We start from the raw sequence: 17,646 nt of genomic DNA, 5'->3' as shown, positions 1-17,646 counted from the left end.
TCTTTTCTTTGCATGGGTCCAGTTGCCCAAGGTTTTCTTCTGCTCAAATCCCAGCCATATCACTTCTCTGAGCCTGGATCTTGGCCCCCCTTGCACCTTGAAATGCTTTGCAGCTCTCTGCCCCGGGGCACAGCCTTCATCTTCTGGAGGTGATTGTGATGGGCACAGAGTTTATCTTATTGTTTCCCTTCTCTTGGTCACCCGGTGTCTGGAAACAGATGTTTCTTATGTTCAGTCCTGCTTTTTACTTGTTTATGGTGGTTGGAGGCAGGTCCAGTATCTAAGCCTCCATCAGAGCCCGGAGTAGAAGTCCGCACTGGGCAGATGTCAACCAGCCTTTCTTCCTGCAGACGTTTCTCAATTTCTGCCTTGTTCCATTTAGGGTTAAGAATTCCCTACCTCATCCAACCCCATAAGTACTAATTAGTGGATATTTAATTTCCTCCCACTCCCCCTTGTGAGCTAGCCAATTCTTTTATGAGCCTAATCCCCTTTTGTGTGTCTTGCCAAACATAGCCAAAGGCAGGCATTACGTCTATTAACAAATTGTTTTCTAACTTCCTCCCCCGGAGTTCACATCCTCCAGGTACTTAGCCGGCTTTCCCTGGTCCTGCGGGACAAATGCACGCAGAGGAAGGGAAGGTGGCAGAGTAGAGGACGTGTGCAGGGCTGTGGGCACAGCTCAGTGGTAGAGCACTGGCTGGCATGGGCAAGGCTGCTGGTTTAATTCCCCACCCAGGACAGTCGCAGACAAAAAGCAGCCCTGGGTCTCGGACAACACTGAGATGGTGGCAAAGCCTAACAACCACCTCCGACGTCGTAAGTGAAAAAGATCAAAGTCATTCTTGTTAGAATCACTTTCGTTTTTTGAAATCGGGTCTCAAGTAGCCCAGGCTGGCCTCACACTCAATTCATAGCCAAGGGTAATCTTGAACTCCTCATTCTCCTGTCTCCAGCTCCCGAATGCAGGGATTACATGCATGTGCCACCATACCCTGCTTTATGGTGTGCTGGTGAGCAGCAGTGAGCTTTGCATACTCTAGACAAGAGCTCTGAGCTGCCTTCCCCACCCCTGGAGTCACCTTCAAGAGCCTTCTATTTCCTGTAGCTTAAAATGCCCTGGGGAGCACCACCCCTTCGTGACTTCTAAAGCTCCTGCCTCAGAATCTCATCTTCATCCTAGAGCAGTGGTTCTCAGCCTTTCTAATACTGCAACCCTTCAGTTCAGTTCCTCATGTTGGGGTGACCCCCAGAAAATTATTTTCGTTGCTACTTCATAATGTGATTTTGCTATTGTTAGGAATCATAGTGTAAATAGACTTGTGTTTTCCAATGGTCTTCGGTGATCCCTGTGAAAGGGTTGTTTGACCCCCAAAGGGGTCTTGACCCATAGGTTGAGAACCACTGACCTAGGTTGTGGTTCAAGTCACCTGCCTGTTGGCCACACCCACTGAAAGTCAGACCCACTGCCTATACAGGTGAAAGTCAGGTCCCTATGCCTATACATTCCTCCAGTTCAAACTGTTCATACTTCCAGAGTTGCCTTCTCCAAAGTTCCCCGTCTTAGTCGGGGATACCACTGTTGTAATAGGAGCCGTGGGGCTGCGTCCCCAGCACCCTGGCCGCCTGGCTAGCTTATGCCCCGAAATAACAACACACAAATTGTATTCTTTTAAACACTGCTTGGCCCATTATATCTAGCCTCTTCTCGGCTAACTCTTGCACCTGGACTAGCCCATTTCTAATAAAGTGTGTAGCACCAAGGTGCGCTTACCGGGAAGATTCTAGCCTACGTCCATCCTGGGCCAGAGCTTGATCGCGTCTGCCTCAGAGAGCAGAGCTATCGCGTCTGCCCGGGAGAGGGGAGCATGGCATCTCTGAGCTCACTTCCTCTTCCTCCCAGCATTCTGTTCTGTTTACTCCTCCCACCTATGTTTTAACCTATGAGGCCAAGCAGTTTCTTTATTACTTAACCAATGACCTTCCTCCATCATACCACCATCTACTTGTAAGCATAAACTGTAGTCAGGCAGCTATTCTAGAATTCTCCGTCTTCTCCTCACATCCATTAGCCACTGTGCCCTGTTTTTGTCTCCTAAACATCGATCTGGCATGTGTGTTCATTCCAGATCCTATATGCCCTTCTTCCAGCTCTGCCCACCAATCCCAGAGCCTGCAGGCAGCCTTCATAAGGGCTGTAGTGACAACGTCATTGAAGCCCACTCTTCGGCTCAGAACCTTCCAGCACTTCCATCACTTATGTGGGAAGCACAAACTCTCATTAAAGCTCACAGGTCACCTGGGATTAACTTCACGTCAGGTCTCACCTCCATTCTTGCTACTTCCCGTCTTCCAGGTCGCCCCCAGCCACACGGACTCCAGTTCTTGTTCTTCCTGCTGTCTCTACCCTTTGCGTCTGCCTGCTGCCAGTGCCCCCCTACAGCTCCCCTGAAAGTATCAGTTACTCCTTAGGGATCTGCTCTCCCGCAAAGCCCCGTCCCTTTTTAGATAGCGTCCTCTGTGCTCCATGGATGCTACCTGCTTATCTGTTGTTTTCCACCTTCCCTGCTGCTTTTTCACCTCAGACTGTGTCTGCCCCACCCCATCTCCACTCTTCAAAGGTAGAAATGGAGACTGACTTGTCTTGTCCCCCAGCCTCAGCCATACATGGTAAGCTACTACAGGAATAGGCAAATACTTCGCAGACAGCAGGTCCCCATACAGACTGTCCTCGTGGCCTACTCAATGGCTAGCCCTTCACGGTAATAAGTGGGATTAGCTTAAAAATAATAAAACCTCATTTATTTACAACCATCTTTTTTTCTAGCAGCCGTGGCTTTCATTAGCAGGCTGGGGGAGGCTGAGTGTTTGTGGGGAGGTTTCCATAGTGTTCTCTCCCAAGGCCTATCGCATTTCCAGAAGTGAAGAGTTGCAGTTAGGAGGACAGAATGTGCCAAGAACACAACCTGCCTTCAAGAAGCTGCTGGAAGAGCCTTCTCAAGCCAAGGGGAGCAAGATGGGCCTTGGTCGCCATGAAAATCTTGAGCCTGGATAAGGATAACTTGGTGTCTGATGGTTCCCTGTCCAGGAGCCACTCAGTAGAATCCTACCATTAGCCTCTCTTTCAGTTGTTGGTTTCTCTTTCCTGTGAAGCTTTTCCAGTTTCATTTTATTAGTGTGAGCAAGTGAGTGTGTACGTGCATGTGTGTATTTGTGTGGTGTGTGTGTTTATGCATACGTGTGGACATGTGTGAGAAGAGAGCAGAAGTTGACACCAGGAATCTTCAGAGTCTCTTGCTGAGCATGGAGCTCCCTGGGCTAGGCCGATTAGCCAGCAAGCCCTGAGGATCCTCTGCCTCTGCTTCCGAGTGCTGGCATTATATGCGTTCCCTAGAGATCTGAACTCAGGTGGTCACGTGTGCACGCCCAGTGCTTTGCCATCTCTCCAGCCCTCCTGTGGAGCTGCTATCAGCCAAACTGTGTAAGGAAGTTTCTCCCCGGCTCCTCTCAAAACCATGTCCTGCCACAGCCCCCATTGAACTGTGGCGTCTCTCTGCCTGCCCAAGTGATTAGCTTGCCCACTGGTGTAGGGCAGGGCTTCATGCGCTGCCACAGGGCTTGGTCTATGCCGCCAGAAGAGCATGCCTCAGTTAGGTCTTGTCCTGGGAGAGTGAACGACATGATGGCTTTGGGGGCAGTGCATACCACACAGTGAGCAGGCTAAAGCAGAACCACCCAGCCCAGGATAGATCAGCGGGCATTGGGCAACCTCCTTGCTGTGCTAGGCTGTTGAAGTTAGGCTTACTTGGGCAGCAGTATATGGCAACAGGCAACTGATGTACCTATCCTGCCTGAAAAGCAGGGTGAAGAGCTGAGAAGAGGTGTGGCACCCGGCGAGTTCTTGGTACTTAGTTATCAGCTGAGTCTGCTTGGTAGGCATCATAAATGAATACCAGGCTGTCAGAATAGCAAGAGCCCCGAGAAGAATGACAGGGAAGATCATGCCAGGATGGGGCTGCAGCTTACGCAAAGTCACACAGAAACCTGTGGCGGGGTTTGGATGCAGCTCTGTCAGTCAAGCATTCACCTCACATGCACAAGGTCCTGTTGGATCCTCAGACCTGCATAAACCAGGCTCGGTGACATATGTCAACAGCCCCAGTTCTTAGGTCACAGAGGCAGGAGGATCAGAAGTTTAAGGTCATCAGGCTACATACAGAGTTCAAGGCCAGCCTGGGCTAGAGACACAATGTCCAAAGCAAAGACTCTGCAGCCAAGTTTATTTCTGTTCTCAGAGATGGCAGCTTCTCACCTCGCTCACTGCCTTCCCCGCTCTGCATCAAACTGAGGCTGTGTCCTCTGCTTCCTCCTTGGCCACACAGGTTGTTTCTGTGTCATCCAGCCAGGGCTGAAGCCATGGCAGGGAAGAAACAGCAGCAAGAAGGCAAGGCGGGAGGGAGGGTCAGGCAAACGCAAGACTCCAGACACAACAGGGATGCTTTGTCTGTCCTGGGTTTCCCTCTGTGCCAGATATTCAGTGGTGGAACCCCCAGCCTGGACCCCAAGCTGCAGAAACTGGCCTCAGAAAGGAAGCTTGCTCTCAGGTGCTGGGGACCCGTGACTGCCTCGTTATATTGATGTGAATTACTGGCCGTTTCTGGACCCTCTGATGTGACATGTAGACACCATGGAAACAGGAACAGGGAGGCTGAGGAAAGAGAGGTGCAGGGCTCCAGGGAGGCAGAAGCTTAACGCCAGTGTCTTCTGGAAGATGCTGCTAGGCTCTCAGCTCCAGCTGAGACACAGCCAAGTCCCTGTACTCCCTAGGCTCTCAGTGGAAGCAGCTGCTGACACTTGCTAAGAACGGACCATCAGCCTCCCAGCTGCATCAGGAGCTAGAGGAGACATGCTTAAGGATGAAGATGCTCTCTGAAGGCGCTGTGCCAGAACACTCAGTAGAAAGAGGGGAGGAAAAACGCTGAGGACTTTGACCTTGTAGTTCACTAGCAAACCCACGTGACCTTCCCATCCTCTGGGGTTCACTCTTGGAACACGAGTTTTAGATGCATCTCCTGCCGGATGTTAGGGCTGGGGCTAGGATGGCCGCTCCTCCCTAAGAGAAGATGATAAGCTTGGTGTGGACCCAGCTCTTGGTTTTAACTAAGCCCCTGTAAATGTCAGCTTGTTTCAGACTTGAAGCAATCTACAGGGTGGGTGCTCGTCCTGTCTCCATTTTATAGATGAAGAAACTAGAGCCTAGCAAGGCTTAGTAACTTGCCTACAGCCATGTAGCTTGTCAGTGTGGAGTTGTGGTTTAAGCAGAACTGTCTGGTTCTACAGCTAGCTCTCAGTACTTCTCTGCTGTGCCCCAAGCAGAAATGGAAGTTATCTTTGGTCCCCACCCCCATCCACAAGCTTGACTTCTTGTAAGTCTCTGTAGTCAGGTATCTCCAGGCTGGAGGCTGCACCAGCCTAGGATGCCTGGAAAGAATCCTGGCTATCATGGTGATGGTGCTGTCTAACCCACCCTTGGGGGGAGGCCTCCACTGGGAGGGATGGAGGAGACCCTGCCTTGGTGTTTTCCCATTCCCCACCTCTCTTGGTTTCTCCTGTGTTCTAACTCCAAGCGCCAGGATTTGTGACCCCATGAGGCAGAGGATGAGGGTCTTTCTCATTCCACTGTCCCGTGATGCCTTCAGCTGCCTGGTTCTAGTACTAAGTGGATAGAAGAACAGGGGTGGAGGATGGCCAGCCACTCACCAAGCCTCTGAATGCTAGTCTCTAAACTCTTTCCTACATATGCACACACATAGGGGTATATGCAGTGCATGCATGGCCACACATTCATACAAGCAGTTACATGCAATCACACATATGCAGTCATACTCCTTTACACACACCCAAGTTGAAAGACACTTGGTTTCACAGACCTAGAGACGTCTGAAGATAGGAGTTAGGATAATAATGGGCCAGGACTCTGGGCATGGGGCTGGGGCTAGCATCCTCTGCTTGGGGCCTTTGCAAGAGAAACAGTAGAAAAACTCAACTTACTAGGGTCCCTCAGATCAAGAAAGTACAGAGTAGTGAGGGCCAATCATACCTCCAAGGGCCCAGCTAAATGGAGCTGAGGGAGTGGGGGTAGCATAAGGTACCCACAGCCCAAGAGGGAGAGACCCAAGCACAAAGGGCAGTCAATGGCACAGCCGAGAAACTTCCCCACTCACTCAGCTAGCTCCCTGGCCATCTCTTGCCAGCTTTGGCTAGTAGAAAGACATTGTTTAAAGGAACAAGTCGAGTTTCTGCCAAAGCCTGTCTGGCTGAAGTAGACCAAGCCTGGACCCTCTGGAACCCCAAGCCAAGATGTGTTGAGTGGTGGGGATCAGGGAGACTCCAAAGGACCCTGCTACCTGCTGCTCACCCCTTCCAGCTGGCTCAGCCCAGGTTACTTCCTTCCTTGGGCTGAGCTGGCCATACCACACATTTATGAATTAATATGGGCTTTTGTACGCACACAACACGCACACATACATACACACATGTGCCTAAGAACATCCCATGGATTATTTTAAGCACTACTGATACTATGGTTAATAGGTGTTGATCTACAGTAGGGAAACCAAGGCTTATGGATATGTAATATCCAGTGGAAATACAAAGAGTATTCAGACTCAAGCTGGCCTGTCTTTCGGCCCATTCTCCTTCCTGTGTGGGAATGCCTCCTCTTGGCCAGTTTCCCACCTGCCACAGACTGCCTGTTCCAGAACCTTCTCGGCAAGGCTAAGAAGGAAACATAGGGAAGTACCCCTGGCCAGCCCCCTCTCCAGTCACACTGGAAATGTCTCTGGATTGTCCTTCAGCCTCACAGCAGGGGATGTAGGTGGAACCTGAGAGGCCTCCACAGGCTTGTGTTTTAAGCCTTTGGGTCTCAGTGTGTGGTCCCATGTTGAAGGCTGTGGGGCCTTAAGAACTTGGGCCAGGAGGATGGAAAATGGCTATCTGGTAGTTTTTTGAAGGTTAAACCTGTCCCTGGTTCTGACTGTAGACTCTGCCCCTAGTGGGCCACCCCAGAAGCCTCCTCCATACCCTTCCCTCTGTGGTGGGATGAAGTCCCTCTGAAACCGTGAGCTGAGATTAAACTCTCCAGCCTCGCTTCTGCTGGGTATTCTGATCGCAGCAGTGACAAAATCTCCCTAATTGTGTCATATTTCCTTTCTGTCTTCAAGGCTCAGATTGCCTCTCTTTTTGCTGTTGGAGCAAACAGACTCTGGTATCTCCAGTCTTTGGCCCTGTCTCACTCCAGTCACAAGGTTCCCCTCCTAAGGATGCAGGTACAGGTTCATGGAGAGTACCCAAAACAATGCAGAAAGCCTGAATGCACTCAAGTCTGTGCCTCTGTGGTTGCATCAGAGGGAAGCTAGGACCAGAGGAAGACCAGTTTCTAACCCTAGCTTCCTTGGTTGTTCACCAGGCCTCAGGCCTCAATTTTCCCCACCTGTAAAGGGAGGTGGGTCTCTGTCTGACTCTGTTGTGAGCTCCAGCACCCTCCGGGCTGACTCCAGGCTGCCCACTCCCATCCCAAGTGCTCCAGCCTCTCCGAGCATCTGCTTGCCTCCATCGGTTTCTCTGCCAGACTTTGTTCAATACATTCTCAGAGCAGAAGGGCAGGCAGGGCCCGGGAGTCCCTGCTGACAAGGGAAACAGACAGAAGTCCAGAGAGGTTATGTGACTTGTCTGAAGTCACCCAGCAGCTGCCACACCATGGCTCAGCTTCCCTTTCATTGCCTTCCAAGTGCCTTGTTTCGAATTGTAGATGTGAGGGAGCCAGGCCAGGGGTTAAATGACATTCCTGTCCCCTTCGCAGGACTGGGGGAGTCACCAGCTAAATAGGGAGGGGGTGAGAGGAGGTTAGGGAGGAGAAGAGGCCCTGGGTCTGAAGCCCAGCTGTCACCACAAGCATTCAGCATAGAGTGTCTAATGACTCCAAGCTGTTCTGGAACGTTCTCTCTACCCTGGGGAGCTGCTGGACAGTCTGTCTGCTGTGCACAGCAGCTGTGTGGGCTGCCTGTGGGCAGCCAGCCCAGTCACTAGGGACCCCAATGACTACAGCCCCAGGCCGCTGTGGGCCAGAGGGTGGCAACAGCTTTTCCCCTCTGCCAGGTGAGTAGAGGGCAGGGCTAGGTGACCAGAGGGACGAGAAGCCAATGCCCTCATTTCCTCTCTCCATCCAGGCTGGTAGAAGATGCTCAGGGTAGTGCTGAGGAGAGCTCAAAACATATCCCCCACCCCACCCCTACTGGGACAGCTAAAGATCCAGAATGCACTAGCTTCAGCCAAGAGGAGCTGAGTCCCTCCTTACCCTTCCTTCCCTCAGAAACTCAGGCTTTAACGGAAGCACTGACATTTGTGAGCTGTGTGATCTTGAGTAAGTTATTGATATCTCTGTGCAAATCACTTACGCCGCTGGAGGCAAAGCCCAGTGCCCAAGGCTGCTGTGAGAATTCAGTGAAGAAAGGTCCTAGAGAAGGGTGGCTGTCGCTGGCATGATTGCCACCGGTCCTCTACTTCCTTCTGTGGATGGGTTTGGCTGAGGCCCGGCTAAGGCAGCCAGTCAGGAAACAACGGGCCATAGGGTGGAGTGGATACAGTGACTCACACAGAGAGTGAGGGAAAGTGGGACCAAAGGTACCCAGGGTCCTGTCTCATATGCAAAAAAAAAAAAGTCAAAATAGGTCAGGCAGGGCAGGAGCTTTGGTGCTGTCTCAAGGCTCCTTGGGTGACTTCCAGTCTAAAATATTGGGGGAGAGTCTTAGAGGTTCATGGGGTTTCAGCTTCATCAATGAGTTAACGCCTTGATGGACCCACACTATGAGAACACGATAGAGAGGTAGTGGGAAGGCAGGCAAGGCCTTGTGGGAGGCAACAGATCCCTGGGGGAGTGTTCTGGGAGGGTATGCCTTGTCTACAAGCCTTCTCTGTCTCTTTCTACTCTGCCTTCTGGCAGTCATGAGGTAAGGAACCTTGTTCAATCACGTGGTCATGCTACCATGATGCCCACCGCAAAGACACGGTTCCCCTGCAGCGGAGTGGGGCGGGGCTGGAGGGGCTCGGAAGCCATGAGCCCAATAATTCCTGCTTCAGACTGTTTCCCTTCTGCTTTCTGTGACTGTGACAGACAGTCTGATTAACACAGAAAGTGCCAGAATATAAAGAATAGAGCCCACGTAGGACATGTATTGTGCACGCGTGTGTGCATGCTTGTGTGTCCTCTGTATATGGACTCTGGTGTTCCCCAGTTAGAATGAGTCCATGGCTCACGGTGCTCACCTGCAGGAAACACACTTCCCCAAGCAACCTTCTGCTTCCCCTCACTCATCTACCAGAGCTGTTCCCAAAGAAACTTAGACAGGCGCTAGGGGGTGCTGCTCAATGGGTGGGGAGATTGGGTGGCACACATGGAGCCCTGGGTTTGATCCTCAGCTCTCCGTAAGTTAGGCATGGTGGCTCAGGCCTGTAGCAAGTACTCAGGAGGTGGAGGCAGCACAAGATGGGAGTTCAAGGTCATCTTTGGCTTAGATAATGAGTCAAGGGCTAGCCTGGGCTACACAAAACACTGTCTCAAAAAATGAGGCAAACACAGAAAAAGAAACCCCATGCAGAAATTATCTGGGCACATTTAAGAAAAGGAAAAGGGAAAGCCCAGCTTCAAAGGAGGAGCACCCACTCATCTCCTTCTTCCAGGGGTCACAGTGAACCCCAGCAGCCCCGGAGGGCCAGGTCCCAGCAGTGAGCTAAAGAGAAGGATGGCTGCCCAGGAGAGGCAGAGGGATTCTTGAAGGAGGTGCCCAGGGAGCAGGTCTCAAGGATGGGTTGGAATGAGATGAATGGTAGGCGAAGCTCATGGGTATCAGTGGGACCCGAGGTCCTCCTGCCAGGCAGGAGCACAGGAGGGGGAGAGGGATGCTTGTGGGATCTGGGGAGGCCCAGATGTGTCGTTCAAGGGCTGTGTGACACTGGTCACGCTGGTCAATAAACAATGTCTCTAAGATTCACCTCCCACCTGTACAGTGGGCATCACAGACGTGCCTGCCTCTGAGGGTAAAGGAGACCATGTGGGCAGAAGGCGTGACCTGGAGGCTGTGAGCAGGGCCCAGCAGTTGCTGCCTGGTGAGTGTGTAGACCCTAAGTCATCCAGTCTGACTCAAATGACAACGGTCTGGGTTTCGGGCATGATGCCATTGCCAACCCATCCAGCCTCTGTGAAATCCTATGGCCTCCATAAGCCCAGGACCCTCGTCATAAGTGGGATTCAAATCTCAGACCACCAGTCCCCAAGGAAAGATAGTTTATAAACTGTTAAGTGTCAGCACTTTGGAGAGATTAAGATGGTGGCTGTGGAGTCTCGGGTTCAAGATGAGAACGCCGCAGAGATTTTAATATCTGGCAGGTGTTACCAGAGGGCTCAGGCTGGGAGGTGTTCTCTAGTCCAATCGCCACATAAGACTCATCTGGTAGACGCTTAAATCAAGCCCCCCCGCAAAAGGAAGATTGTTCTTAGGGTCAACAGCTATCAAGAGACAGAATACAGGGTCATGTCTGAGGTCCCTGTGGCCAGTCGGTCCAGGGTCCCTCCAATCCCTGTGTAAGAAATTCCCTTCACTCCTGCATTGCTGGTGGGAGTACAAATTGGTTCAGCCCCTTTGGATGTCAGTGTGGTGATTTCTCAGAAAATTAGGAACCAATATTCCTCAAGATCCAGCAATACCATTTTTGGCTATATACCCAAAGAATGATCAATTGTACCACAAGGACATGTGCTCAACTATGTTCATAGCAGCATTGTTTGTCATATCCAGAATCTAGAAACAACCTAAATGCCCCTCGACTGAAGAATGGATAAGGAAAATGTGGTACATTTACACAACGGAGTACTACACAGCAGAAAAAAAAATAATGACATCTTGAAATTTGCAGGCAAATGGATGAATCTAGAAAACATCATTTTGAGTGAGGTAACCCAGAAAGACAATTATCACATGTACTCACTCTTAAGTGGCTTTTAGACATAAAGCAAAGAAAACCAGCCCTACAATTCACAATTCCAGAGAACCTAGACAACAGTGAGGACCCTAAGAGAGATTTACATGGGAAGAAGAAAAAGACAAGATCTCCTGAGTAAATTGGGAGCATGGGGACCATGGGAGAGGGTAGAAGAGGACGGGAGAGGAAGGGAGGGGAGCAGAGAGAACTGTATAGCTCAATAAAATCAATTAATAAAAAGAAAAAAGAATAAGTTCCCTTTAAGCAGTCTCTACCTGCTTCCGTCCCTCAGCTCTGCCTGGTGGTGTCGCCTGCACCCCACCTACACTGCACAGCCCCCTGCCCCCTCTCTTTGGCTCTGCCGTGTTTGTCTACTGGAAGCTGTGTTGGCAGGGCCCCTGTGTGTGCCACACTCTCCACCTCTGTTTACTGGTGTTTATCCATGTCTGTCCTGTCCATCCTTCCAGCAGCAAAGCCAGAAATACAGTGCTCTAGGAGGGCACTGAGCTCTGTGACCAGCATGAGGCCCCAGCCAGCTGACATGGTGCCTGGACCTGCAGGGCTGATGGCTGGCAGAGGGAAGGGCTGAGGGTGAAGGGACTCCAGCCAGCCCAAGCATGGCAAACCTGGCTCTGTAGGCCTTGCCCTTCTCCTCCATTCCTTCTGCTTTGCTGATAAAATGGTTAGATCACATTCCTAAAGCTAGCCACCAAGGTCTATTCTGTTATTTGGTTACTTCCTCCTCCTGAGGCTAACAAACAAGGTCCAGCAATCAAAAACCCCCTTTTCTGCCCTAATTAACATGCCCAATTAAAATCAAATACCTCATCCTGGGGTATTTAATAACATAAACATAACAAGTTAATAGCATAACATGGGGTTTCCCCTTTTGCCTTTATGAACCACCATTTCCCTATGGGCCATATCTATCTCTTCTCTGTCCAGAGGCAGTCTTTTGTTCCTCCAGATCAAATGTCCCTGTCCTTTTCCCTTATACCCTTCCCCTTATCCCTTGTCCTCTATCTCCTCTCTTTGTCTCTTATTGTCTGCCCTTTGTCCCTCTGGGGCAAATAAGTCTTCTTTGTGTTGCAGAATTATTGCTTAACTATGTAAAGATGTGTTGAATTTGATTCTGCTGTATTTAACTATGTAAAGGTGTACTGTTTTGTTTGTGCTGTTGTTTGTTTAATTATGTAGAGATGTGTTGTTGTTTTACCTTGCCTGCCTAAGGCACCTGATTGGTCTAATAAAAAGCTGACTGGTCAATAGCTAGGCAGGGGGGATAGATGGAACTGGCAGGCAGAGAGAAAAGGGGAGCAAACTAGCCAGGGCCCACCCAGCCAGGGGCCAGACAGACAGACACACAGAAAGCAGGAAAGCAGGATGGACAGGGCATAGATGAGGGAAATGAGCCTTGGAGCAGCACATAAATGAATAGTAATGGGTTGATCTAAGTTTTAAAACTTAGTTAGAAACAACCCTAAGCTAAGGCCAGGCATTCATAATTAATAAGTCTCTGTGTCTTTATTTGGGAGCTGGTTGGTGGCCCAAAGAAAATGTCAACCTTTGTACTGAGAACTTGGTCTTGGGGTGTCCTGGGCTTGTACTAATGTCTTACAGGGAGGAAGGGGGTTGTGCCTCTAGAGACAGGATGGAAGCCTATCCATCTCCAGGACCATATGCTGAATGATCACATCCAGAATCATGATGAGAGATTTCTGGGCTGGAGGGGCGACTCCTCAGATAGAGCACTTCCTGAACAAGCCTGGCCTCAGTTTGATTTCTAAAACCCATGTAAAGGTGGAAGGAGAGAACCAGCTCTACAAAGTTGTCCTCTGATCTCCACACATGTGTCATGACAAAATGATTGATCATTATTGCTAATTCCTATTATTTTTGTCAGGGTCTCACTATGGAGCTCTGGCTGTCCTGGAACTCGGGGATCTGCCTGCTTTGCCTCATAAATGCTAAGATTAAAAGCATGCACCACTATTCCCAGATTAAAACAATTTTTTTTTAAAGAGTCAGTTTCCATGTCTCTCTCACTCACTATAGGCACCAGAAGAAAGGCTTAAGCCTTGGGATACCTCTTTGTCTGAGGGATCATTGCCATGTCCATTTCCCCCCCAAAAATTCAGAGCACATATGTTGAATAAACAGTTCATGGGGTGGTGGAGCCATGATTCAAACCCACACTACCTGCTTTGCCCCACCATGGTCAAACTCTGCTGATGCTACCTCTGAACTATTCACACCCAGCTCATGTGTCTCTACATGGCTCTGAGCTATTCACACCCAGTTCATGTTTCCCTACATGGCTCTGAGCTATACACACCCAGCTCATTGATCTACATGGCTCTGAGCTATACACACCCAGCTCATGTGTCCCTACATGGCTCTGAGCTATATACACCCAGCTCATTGATCTACATGGCTCTGAGCTATACACACCCAGCTCATGTGTCCCTACATGGCTCTGAGCTATACACACCCAGCTCATGTGTCCCTACATGGCTCTGAACTGCACACACCCAGCTCATTGATCTACATGGCTCTGAGCTATACACACCCAGTTCATGTGTCCCTACAAGGCTCTGAGCTATACACACCCAGCTCATGTGTCCCTACATGGCTCTGAGCTATACACACCCAGTTCATGTGTCCCTACAAGGCTCTGAGCTATACACACCCAGTTCATGTGTCCCTACAAGGCTCTGAGCTATACACACCCAGCTCATGTGTCCCTACATGGCTCTGAGCTATATACACCCAGCTCATTGATCTACATGGCTCTGAGCTATACACACCCAGTTCATGTGTCCCTACAAGGCTCTGAGCTATACACACCCAGCTCATTGACCTACATGGCTCATTCCCACAGTTTAGCAAATCTCTCTGGAAGGATGGGTCCCTACCAATTTGGGACCCTCACCAGGAAATCCCCTATAGGCTCCCAACAAGAAAAACTCCTTATCTGGCTTTGCTTTTTTGAGATTCCAGTCAATTCAGAGAGAATTTGGCCAAAGCCAGCAACATTTTAAAATCTCATGGTTCTTAATACAGCCGTACCCCTCCTCAGTTCCCCACAGGCACAATCTGCGACTTACGAGCATGCAGATGTTTGCAGCAGCAACCGATGGGCATGACAGCTCACCCAGATGTTCCCTGGGGGCGTAGTTCTCTAAGCCTTCGGGTAGGCCTGGGTGGCTGGAGGTGCAGTTAAAGTGAATGAGGCATGCTTCCAAGAACTGCCGTGGGAAGGTCTCCAGGACATATGGCAAGCAGGAAGACGCAAGCTGCAGAACACTTTGTGAGGTATGTCCACAGAATGCCTAAAACAAAGCTGATGGCACACGTGTGTAAATAAACAGCAAGAAAAATAGGCCCCTAAGAGGCCGGTCCCTCTGTAAACATGGTTACTCCCAAAGGGAGACGAGGGTTCTGGAGTGTGGGATTTGGAGTGGACTCTTCCTTCATCACTGTACATTTGTGCTTTGGGGGGTTTTTACATTTATTTATTTATTTGGTGGGGATGGGGACGTGTAAGGGGTCAGAGGACACCTTTCAGGAGTCAGTTTTCTCTTTTTCACTTTTTGGATATAGGAACTGAACTGAAGTCACCAGGCTAATTGACAAGTGTCTTTACCCTTCAGCCACCTGCCATGCCTGAGGTACAGTCTCTTGTTTCGGCTGAGCTGTATACTCCAGGCTAGCTAGCTTCTGTGGGGTTTTTTGTTGTTGTTGTTGTTGTTGTTTTTTTGTTTGTTTGTTTTTTGTTTGTTTTTTTGGTCTTAGAAGTACACCATGGCATCCAGATTTTGTTTGTTTGTTTTAAACTGGAGTCGGGCCCTCAGTCTTGGCAGCAGGGGCCCTTACCAGCTGAGCCATCTTGCTATTGCTTGCTCTTTTTTATTCCTAACAGGCATGTGTTTGTGGTTCGCTCAGACAGGAAGCAGAGAGCTTGGATCTTGCAGGCTGCCAGGGCAGTGACCAGCCTGAGCCCTTTCCTGACCCCATGCTGTGCCCCGGAGTAGCTGCCTGAGGTCTCTGTAGGACCCTCCTGCCTGACTGCTATGGCTCATCTCCCTGACATCAGTTTGGCTTGTCTAAATGAGTCCCTTGAAGAGTCGAGGCCCATCTGCCAGATGAGTGACCCAGCGTCACGACACAGTCACAGAGAGCAATGGGGCGGGGCCTGGACAGATCTGAGAGGGTATAGAACCTCATAGAGAGGAAAAAAAGCTGGTCTCGGGCAAGCTAGGGAGGTAGGAGATGGAGAAAGCGACAGTCACCCATGCAAGGACCTCTGAGGAGAGAGCCATCCACTTCCACTGTGACCTGAGCAGAGTCCCGTGGTCAGGTCAGTTCTTTCCACGCTCCACAGTCTTGTGGAGGCGCGGAGCACCGAGTCAAGGAACAGCTGGGTCACAACTAACAGCCAGGTGAGGTGACTCATGACAGAGTCTCCCATGATCTCAGCCATCTTTCTTCTTTTCTGGAAAACAATACCTCTACTTCCGGGGAGCAGTACCTTCGCTTCCGGGGATCAGATTCCCAGCTCCCTCTCTTTTCCTGTTAACAAATGGGTGTGTCTGAACTGGGAGCTTGTGGAGACTACTCAGAAATATACTATCCTCTATTAGGGTCCGGGGCAACACCGTATAGCCCTACTGAGTGTTGAAAAAATCTTCGGGAAGTATAGGAATAGTCACAGCAACAGGGATAAATCAATATGACGGGGGAGGTGTCTCCTGTTGGTTCTGACAAGTAAATGACACAATTTCACGTCTCCGAGCTCTGGGGGTTGTAGAAATGTGAATTTGAGACCGCGGGTCTGCTTACTAAGTCCCTCAGACACTCATTATTTTCCACGCCTCTCCCCAGAGTACCCCTCGCTGCACTCAAACTCTGAAACTCTGCTTTCGAGGTGCAGAAATGTCTGCTCAGAGAAGCAACGCGCCTTGTCTGGTGTCACACAGCTGGCCATCTCAGGGTCTAGACTGTGACCTAAAATCCGAAGTTTATCTTGAAGGAAGCAAGGTTGGGGAAGCAAAGGATCTTGTCTCTCAGCCACATCAAATGCCCCCGAGCAGCCAGTGTAAACTTGGCTGAAGCCCAGCAGCCGTCAGGCACGTGTGTGCCGCCCATGGCTGCTCCATACAAAGTCCTCGCTACACACGTAGCACCAGACGCCTGGCCCCCAAGTCTCCCTGCCCGTCTGCCAATTTCTAAGGGTGGTGGGAACAAAGCTGTAATGGGTGAGTTTTCACTATGCCCATGTGTTCTCACTTCAGCCGTTCAAATCAGATACTTTCTGGCATCCGGGCTCAATTGCAGGCGGGTGGGGTGCCGGCGGTAGTGGAGGGGGGCAAAGATGACAGAAAGCGAAGGCTGGGCTTTCCAGTCCTGACATGGATGTACCCCTGAGCTATGACATGCCCTCTCTCTTTCTACTCACTGCAGCCAAGACCAGGAGGAAGTCTGCCAGGCACCAGGCCAGCCAGACAAAGCGGTTAACTGGGGTGGCAGCCGTGTTCATAGACATGGAGGAAGCTGGGCAGACCCTGGTGGTCTGTGTGGGGCTGTATCCTGGAGTAAGGTGACTGTCGGTGGAGGCAGCTGGGTTCTGGCCTGCAGCCTCCCAGCTCAACAGAATACTCTCTGGGATGAATGAGCTCTACTTGAGAGTCTCCATGCCACAGTTGAGCTGTGTTTGGATCTCTCTAGGGACGGGGCTGCTGGGCTCAGCTCATCAACACATCCTCTAAGGAAGCCCAGGGAGTTTGGGCTAAAAGCCACAGACTTGTCCCGAAGGGTGGATGAGCCTGTGCCTTGTCCACGCCCCCACTCTGCCTCCACAGTTCCTCAGGTCTCTCTCTCACTAACACAAGCTCTGTTTGTCTTGCTTTATAGTTCAGGGCAGGTAGTCCCAGGGCCAAGGTCCTCATGAGTCCTTGTGCAACCTGCTGCCTACACCTCAGATAGTATCCTCTCAGGGTACACCAGCATGGACCCTGACAGCCAGCAGCGGAGAAGGGAACTGTCGTGGGATAGATGGATGGAAGATGGTTAGGTAGAAATAGGTGAGTAGCTGAATGATGCAGGCAGGTAGACGGATGATAACTACACAGATATGTAAAGAGAGGAGTAGACCAATGAGTGAATAGGGAGACAGTAGATAGAAGACAGGTGGGTGGGTGGGGTCAGTTAATCCTGTCACTATTAGCACGTGCCCGGAGATGATCAACTTAAAGTGAGAAACGGTTCCTTTGGCTTCTGGTAGTGGGGGTTGCAGACCAAGTGCCGCTTTGCTTTTAGGCCTATGCCAAGTCAACATGCCGTGGAAGGGGCATGTGGCAGAGCAAAACCATTCATCCCACAGTCCCCTTCAAGGGTCACGCTGTCCCCTTCAGAGCCATGCCTCCCAAGACCTGATGGCCCCACGAGGCCCCACCATGTATATATAGGTTCACGTCTCTCAATGGCACAGTGGTTGGAGACAAAGACTTTCATTTAGAAGAGCCTAGGCTGGCTCATTTGAGCACACGTAGGCTAGGCAAGAGCACAGCCTTGGTAGTTTCATAGAGGGTGCCCTTCCCTGTGCTGTGG

This window comes from Microtus oregoni, unplaced genomic scaffold (genome assembly GCF_018167655.1).
Source record: "Microtus oregoni isolate MIOR12 unplaced genomic scaffold, Mior012 000007F_ref0000211, whole genome shotgun sequence".
Classification (NCBI taxonomy): Eukaryota; Metazoa; Chordata; class Mammalia; order Rodentia; family Cricetidae; genus Microtus; species Microtus oregoni.
The sequence above is the reverse complement of the archived record's forward strand: the minus strand, read 5'-3'. Positions refer to the sequence as shown.